The 7,091-nt window shown below is 56.6% G+C and overlaps 1 pseudogene; it reads left to right on the top strand.

The window, feature by feature from the left end:
• The window catches only part of LOC108300236, a 47,487-nt pseudogene that overhangs the window by 26,296 nt on the left and 14,100 nt on the right, over positions 1–7,091 (top strand).

Below are 7,091 nucleotides of genomic sequence, written 5' to 3'. Positions count from 1 at the left end.
AAAAAAAAAAAAAAAAAAAAAGCCTGGTGGGGTGGTGCACTGCTGTGTCCCAGCTGCTGGGAGCAAGCTGTAATGGTGCCACTGCACTCCTGCCACAGTGACAGTGAGACCCTGTCTCAGGCTCCGGAAACCCTGTCAGGACTGCATGGCATCCCTCACTGATGGCTATATTAGGTGAGGCTGCTGGGAAGGGTACAGAAGAGGGGGCTTCAGGTGGCTCAGCAGGTTGACTGAGGTGGTGCAGCTGCAGGTTCTCAAGTCCTAGGGCTTTGAGGCTTGGCCTGCGGCAGTGGGGACCTATGGAAAATGGTGGAGGAGGAGTGGGCAGATGGAAACATCATGGGTGCACCAGCAGGTGCCCTTCTGGTGCCAGGGGGACAGAGAAGAGTGTGTGGCATGTGCCCACAGGCAGACAGTGGAGGCAGAGGTCCTGTTCTGGGATGGCAGACAGCCTTTCCAGCCCCTGGGACGGCTGACCCTGCAGACTGCCAACCACAGCCTCCTGCTGGCTGTGCACAGCTTCCAGAGGTGCCTGCTGGGCCATGTGGAGGTGAGAGGGCCTGGGCTGGGACACAGGGAAGGGGTTACCGTTCTCTCTCTGGGCAGAGGCCACAATGCCAGGAGCCCCGAGCCCTTTGGGTCCATCTGTGCCCAGAAGCCAGAGCACACGGCCCCAGGGTGAGGCCCACACCTGCCGCTGGCACTGAGACCTTTTGTCTATTTCATTCCTACATGGCCCCGAGGGAGTCCCAGCCTCTTCTCCATCCTCACAGTCCAGGATTGCTACAGTTAGCTCCCAGGTGCAAGCCCAGCTGGAAGCGAAGTTTCAAGACACCCAAGTGTCTCTGTGAGAAGGTTCCAGCAGCTGGTGGGTAGCACAGGGGGGAAGGATTGGGTGGAGAGCTGCCCCTCTGGCCTGGCTTGCAGCTTCCACTTGCCAGGCATCCCACCCTGGGCAGGAGGGTCTGGGGCTCTCTCTGCCCTGGACCTCACCCCAATTCTGCCTTGGTTTCCCTGACCAGGTACAGCCAGCAGGCACCCTGGATGGCGTGGCAGGCCTCCTCCTACAGCTGTCCCAGGCAGGGTTGGAGGCTGTGCAGGTGAGCAGTTGGGCCGTCACCACCTTGTGGGGCCAGAGCCAGACCAGGCAGGCACTGACCCAGCACCTGCCTCTACCTGGACCGGCTGCAGGTGGGGCTGGAGCAGCTGCGGAATGAGCTGGAATGTGAGTGTGGGAGGGAGGGCTCAACCCTGCACCAAAATCCACACCCAGCCCGGGGCCCTCAGCCCTCACGTTGGCCTATGGCCCTGTTTCAATCAGAACAGTGGCTTTGCTTCCCACAGGCCTGCAGCCCAGCTGAGACCCCCCCACCTTACTTCTTACAGACCTACAGCCTTGGGTTTGTTTTTTTGTTTGTTTTTGTTTTTTGTTTTTTTTTGAGACGGAGCCTCACTCTGTTGCCCAAGCTGGAGTGCTATGGCATGAATTTGGCTCACTGCAACCTCCTCCTCCCGGGTTCAAGCGATTCCCCTATCTCAGTCTCCCAAGTAGCTGGGACTACAGGCACGCGCCACCACGCCCAGCTAGTTTTTCTATGTTTAGTAGAGATGGGGTTTCACCATGCTGGCCAGGATGGTCTCGATCTCTTGACCTCGTGATCTGCCAGCCTTAGCCTCCGAAAGTGCTTGGATTACAGGGGTGAGTCACCGCACCTGGCCCAACGTTCGTTTTTTTCATGGTCTGCTGTCTCATTCTTACAGAGTCTCCAAGCTAATTTCTCTTATGCCTGCTGCCTAGGTTTCTCCAGTCTTCCACCTGCTTTGAGTATACAGCCTTGTTTCTGTGAAGCTCACTGCAATAGGGTCTCTTTCTGGCTCCATGATGAGCTCTCTGTGGCCATGTGGTCATTAAATGCTCACAGCTATTGCCCCTACTGCCCTCCTGGCAGGACTAAGAACTTCTGGCCTCTCCACCATCCAGGGCTAATGCCCAGCCCAGTACAGAGCCGCCAAGACCTTGTCCAGTGCCAGTGTGGGCATCCCTCTGACTGGCTGTTGAATGTCACCTCCGCATTCTCTCTGCTGTGCCAGAGTCCCATGGCCACCCACAGGGCAGTGAATTTGAAAGAGTGCTCCATGACCCGGCACATTGTGCTGTTCGCAGCTGTCACTGACTACAGTGACAGGAGGCAGGAGTGTCAGCGCAGGAAAGGGGGCCGGGGCGGAGTCCAGGGGGAGCCAGGGCCAGCACCCAGTGTTCTCTCCCAGTCCCAGTGCCTTCACATGGGATGCACTTGGCTGTCCCAGCACTACGTGACCCAGGTGTTTAGTGGGGCTGCCCTATTGGCAGGTGCTGCTTGGTGCGGACCACACTGTCAGAATCCTAGGAGGCAAGCAGGGGTTCAGCATAAACCATGTTTGTGCAAACAGTTCAGGTGCAGAGCACCTCGGATCACTTCGAGGAGTGGTGGGAACCCTCCCGCAATCCAAGTTCCCAGACAAGTTATGAGCAGGCCATGCAGAGGTGGCTCGGGTCTGCTGTGACAACTCACCCGCAATCTCCAGTGCCTGCTGTTCTATTCCTTTTCCCCCACTCCCCCACCATCTTTACCCTAGGAGGAGGCCCTGTCTCCTCGAGGTGTGGGCTGGGTCTCTGAGCTGCCCAGAAGCCTCATGGTGGGTGGTGGCTGCCCATTGCAGGGCTCCTAGCCACACTGAAGGATGCCTACCTGGAGGTGACACTGTGGGCCCTGGAGGAGGTGTGGCGGGAGCGGGCAGAGAAGCCATGTGGTGGCTGCAGTCCTGGGTGCCTGGGATGCCAGGCAACAGGGGTCCCGGGCCCATCAGGGTGGCCCTGGGGGCTGTGAAAGGTGCCCTGGAGCTGGTGAGTGAGAGCAAGGATGGGGCATAGCTGGCAATTGAGGACAACCGAGACAGCTCTCGCTGTCCCCTCCCTCTCCAGGTGGCCCACCAGATGCTGTCCTGGGCTGAAGCCTCATTCTCATGAGCACTGAAGAGGCTCTGCAAACCCCTGCTGGACCTGTACGGCCTCACAGCCAGGTAACGCAGGGTTGGGAGTGGCGCATCCAGTGTTCCTGCCACATATCAGGCACAATGCTGAACGCTTCGACATGCTCTGACTCGCTGACTCCTCGGACCGCCCTGCACAGAGGCTTCTTCACTCCCCATTTCACGGTAGAGGAAGCTGGGGTTTCCTCCACTCCATAGAGATCTTGTGAGCACGGTTCCAGTGCAGGCAGGACTTTAGGAGCTGCAGAGGAGCGCAGTGGGTGAGGCTGACCCCTGCCTTCGGGAAGCTCACTTTTACTCAGAGACAGACATGAAACACAAGAAATCATCTACAGCAGGGTGTGCACAGCTCCCTGCAGCGAGCCTGAGAGTCACCTCTTAAGCAGGCCATTCCACTCTGTCACATTTCCTTGCTTTTGTTTTGTAATCTTTTTTTTTTTTTTTTTTTTGAGATGGAGTCTTGGTCTGTCACCCAGGCTGGAGTGCAGTGGCGTGGTCTCAGCTCATTGCAACCTCCTCCTCCTGAGTTCAAGCCATTCTCCTGCCTCAGTTTTCTGAGTAGCTGGGACTACAGGTGCATGCACTACTGCACCTGGCTAATTTTTTGCATTTTTAGTAGAGACAGAGTTTTTGCGACTCCAGGCTGATCTCAAACTCCTGACCTTAGGTGATGCACCCCCCTTGACCTTCCAAAGTGTTGGGATTACAGGCATGAGCTGCCACACCGGCTGTAGTGTAGTACTTCCACTACACCGGCCTGTTTTGTAATCTTTTAAACACACAAATCCCTTCTTTCTTGCAGGCTGTGCAGAAGCCAGCTGCAGGCTGGGCGTGGCCCACTGCTCATCATTTACCACCACTGAGCCATACCTTAGGTGGCAAATGTTAGAGAAGGAACACTGGTGAGATGGTGAGCAGTGGATCCTATGGTGTGGCCATGGCTGGCTTTGAGGAGAAGGTACAGTTTGAGCAAGAGCCATGGGCCAGCATGGGAAGAGAGCTCCAGGTGGGCACCACTGCACAGAGGCCTGGGAGAGGGATGTGCCTGGCCTGTTTCTGAGATGGTGTCTCGTTCTGTCACCCAGGATGGAGTGCCGTGGTGTGATCTCAGCTCACTGCAACCTCTGCCTCACAAGTTCAAGTGATTCTCCTGCCTCAGGCTCCCAAGTAGCTGGGATTACAGGGATGGGCCACCATACCTGGCTAATTTTTGTATTTTGAGTAGAGACAGGGTTTCACCATATTAGCCAGGCTGGTCTCAGACTCCTGGCCTTCCGAAGTGCTGGGATTATGGGCGTGAGCCACCATGCCTGGCCTGTTTGAATATCAAGCTGGCAGGGCTGAAGCAGAATGTGAGCAACGGTGAGTGGATGCAACTGGGAGGAACTAGGGGTCCTAAGGCTGGGGGGTGGGGTGAGGGCTCTGGTTTCTGCTCTGACCTAGGAAGGACATGATCACCCTTTCACTTCAAAAGGCCCCTTTGGCCCCTGTGTTGAGAACATGGGGGTGGTGGATGGAAGTGGGGAACCCAGTCTAGAGCAGGGGCCTGGGGACCCTGTATCCTTTTCCCTCACAGGCACAAGGCCCACCAGGAACCGGCTCCAGGCAGGGAGGCAGCCCCCTTCTTCCATGCTGCTGACCTCGCAGAGCATCTGGACTCTGGCTCTGCCTCTAACTAGGATTCTTCTGCATCGGCTCTGGGTCCCTCAGTTTCCCCAGCTGTAGAATAGGGACTAAACCCACATCATGGGGAAAAGGATCCAGGTAATACAAGTTCCTGCTCCTGCCGCCTTGTGGTCAGAATGTAGGCTGAGGAAGGGAAGAGCTCCCAGGGCGGGGCTTTGGCTTGGTTGAAGAATCACCTGCCTGGTTATTCGCCTACCTGGTGAGTGGGGTCTGGTAGGGGTACCAAAAAATGGATTCAACTGGCAGGGAGGGCATTGAGGCTGCTTCCTGCCTTTAGCTGCAGGGCATCTGGGCTCCCCAGAAGGTAAGTGAGGCCACTTGCCCCTGTACCCCCTCCACCGGCCCATCAACAACAGAATGTGCAATGTTCCTCTTCCCACTACACCCCCATGTGGGCTATCTCCCTGATCATTCACATCTCACAGGCTTGACCCCTGCTCTACATATTAAGAAAGTTCCAGTCCTCCCCTCAACTGTAGAAATTTCCTAGACCTGTTGGTCGGGCATAGTGGCTCATGCCTGTAATCCCAGCACTTTGGGAGGCCGAGGTGAGCAACTCACTTGAGGTCGGGAGTTTGAGACCAGCCTGACCAACATGGTGAAACCCTGACTCTACTAAAAATACAAAAATTAGCCGGGCATGGCAGTGAGTGCCTGTAGTTCCAGCTGCTCCGGAGGCTGAGACAGGAGAATCACTTAAACCCAGGAGGCGGAGGTCGCAGGGAGTCGACATCATACCACTATACTCCAGCGGAGGCAACAGAATGAGATTGAAAAAACAAACCAAAACAATTTCCTAGTCCTTCCAGCTCCTGTCCTCAGCATCCCCACACAGGCCCCATGCTGCCCAAGACCCAGGGGGAAGAACAGGCATGACATCAGACATCTGTGTCCTCAAAATGGGGCAGCTTGTTTCTGTCCCAGCCTCGCCCCCCACTTCTGCTGTCATGCCAGCCTCTGTCCTCCTCCACCTCATTATGGGATTTCCTAAAACAAGGACAGCCCCTCCCCGAGAGGCACGCCCATGCTCTCCATGGCAGAGCTCTTCCTGTGGACCTGTGAGCTCCCCCTCTGCAGCCAAAGGAAGCACGGCTCGGCCAGTCACGGTGTCTTGTCCTGTGCGTTCCCTCTAGGAACTACTCAGTGGTGGTGATGCTGCCACTGCTGCCTGGGGGGGATGAGCCCCTGGACGTGGCCCGGGTGACCAGCTGCCTGTTGGAGAAGCTGCTGCTGCTGCCGCTCCAAGAGCTGTCTGAGGCCAACGTGCCGGCCGAGTTCTACTGGCTCAGACACCACCTGCTGCAGGGTCCCTGGGAGTGTGAGTCCTTCCCCGGGCTGTGCAGCCCTCTGCCCCCTGGGCACAGCAGCAGGGCCAGGTACTGTGGGGGCACAGGGAAGCCTGCAGAGGCTCGTGGCATCACAGTGCCAGGCCTAGAGCTTACTGGACTTCCCAAGGTCCTATGGGACTAGGGCTGAGGCTGCACATCCTGCTTTTGTCCAGAATATAAGGCCTGGCCCAGCAGAGTATAGCGGGCGGTTTAGGGATTGAGACCAGCTCCCTCCCTGTGCTCTCTGCTGCAGCAGAAGGCAGACCTCCTGTTACAGCTAGAAGGGCACTAATTGAGTGCAGACTTGCCAGTCAGGGGCGACCTGCAGGTGCTGGGATGACCGGCTCTGGGGTCCTGGGGAGCTTGCGTGTGGCTCAGGTGAATCTGCTAACCTCTGTGGACTCTGCTTCCTGTGAAATGCAGTGGCTCACTCACATGGGTAAGGGGCATGTATGGTTCTTAATGCACAAGGGAGCCCCTCATGTCCGTGGGGAACCGTGGTACCCAGGCTTGGCAAGGAGTGGTTTATCTGTGTGGGACTCACACAGGGGCCTAAGGCTCCCTAAAAGTGTGGGTGCAATCATGTCTAAGCAGCACGCTGATGTTGTAGAAAACAGCCTGGCCTTCAAGTTGTGTGTGTGTGACCGTGGGCTTCTCTGTACCCCTCAGGTCTGACAGCTGACCACGGGGCTCGTAGTGCCTCCCTTGGGATGCTGGCCCTGGCCATCAGGTGTCTGGCTGTGCACGATGGATGGTGCTTTCCTGCCACAGGCACAAGCACCCCCAAGGCACAATTCAGGGGCCGCGCTGGCTGGACAGGTCAGATGTGCTCCTTCACGGGCCATGTCTTCCCTACCCTGAAGAAGGCAGGTCTGCAGGACGCTGCTGTCATGTTTGAGGGAGCCGATGGCCAACCACTTAATGTCTTTTTCCCCCCAGTAGCTTCCTTGAGATTAAATGGATGACTTGTATGATCTATGATTTTTTTTTTTTTTTTAGACTAGGTCTCACTCTATTACCCAGGCTACAGTGCAGTGGTACGATCAT

Source organism: Cebus imitator, unplaced genomic scaffold (genome assembly GCF_001604975.1).
Source record: "Cebus imitator isolate Cc_AM_T3 unplaced genomic scaffold, Cebus_imitator-1.0 Scaffold25, whole genome shotgun sequence".
In the NCBI taxonomy this organism is placed as follows: Eukaryota; Metazoa; Chordata; class Mammalia; order Primates; family Cebidae; genus Cebus; species Cebus imitator.
The sequence above is the reverse complement of the archived record's forward strand: the minus strand, read 5'-3'. Positions and strand labels throughout refer to the sequence as shown.